Consider the following 1,171-nt stretch of genomic DNA (forward strand, 5'->3'; position numbering starts at 1 on the left):
GGAAAATCATCCGCTTTGGGAAAACCTCTCGCGCTAGACGGTGCGGCCCCGGCCCTTCTCTCTCTGTGCCTCGTCTGCTCTCTCTCTCTCTCTCTCTCTCTCTCTCTCTCTCTCTCTCTCTCTCTCTCTCTCTCTCTCTCTCTCTCTCTCTCTCTCTCTCTCTCTCTCACTCTCTTGATCATTCTATCTAGATGTCTATCTACCTCTTGTCTTCATCACTTCTGGGGCTTTCGTGTTCCCTCATTCGCTTGCTCTCTCTCTCTCTCTCTATCAAGTATCTAAAATACTAAGATCCTTTACTTATACTCAATATTCATCTAAATGCAGTACAAACCTGTTATTATTACAACATTACTCCTCTGTTCATCATAATTACCAGTTTGGTATCAGAAATACCGATTTGTTATCGTTGCCATTTTGTTGAATATTACCTCTTTCTTATCTTTTCTGTAAGTTATCACCAATATGCCATATACAGAGATATTATTACCACGGTTATTGTCTGTTGTTATCATGATTATCATTTGTAATTAACATCATATTCATTGTAGTATCAGCATCATTAGCATTTTTATCACCAATGAAGTAAATTATCCTCATCATAAATTGCCAACATTATTACTAGTAGTAGTAGTAGTATTTGAACTATCACGCCAACAGTATCGTTATCAACATAACAACTAATTACTATTATAATTATCAAAGTTATTATCTTATTACTATCACTTTGATAATCGTCGGCATCGTTATCAACATAATAATTCACATAATTATCATCATTATAAACGTTATTATTTCATTAATATCGCAATAACAATTATGGTTATCGTTATCAACATAATAACTCTCAATATTATTATTACCACTGTTATCAAGGATATCATCTTTTTACTAATTATTTATCACACTGATAATTATAGTTATCGTTATCGTCACAGTTATGATAATTAGCGTTGTCGTTGTTCTTATCACTGTCATTAGTAATGTTTTTATCATTTAATTGTCATCATTATCAGTCTCATTGATAATATTATTATTACTAATATCGTAGTTGTCATCCTTATCATTATTACCATAATTCATTATTAGTACTAGCATTTCAATCATAGTTATTGTTATCATCATATTTTTTTTTTTTTGTTATTATCATTGTAGTTATTATCATTTTAGT

The sequence above is a fragment of the Penaeus chinensis genome, chromosome 42, assembly GCF_019202785.1.
Source record: "Penaeus chinensis breed Huanghai No. 1 chromosome 42, ASM1920278v2, whole genome shotgun sequence".
NCBI classification, from domain to species: Eukaryota; Metazoa; Arthropoda; class Malacostraca; order Decapoda; family Penaeidae; genus Penaeus; species Penaeus chinensis.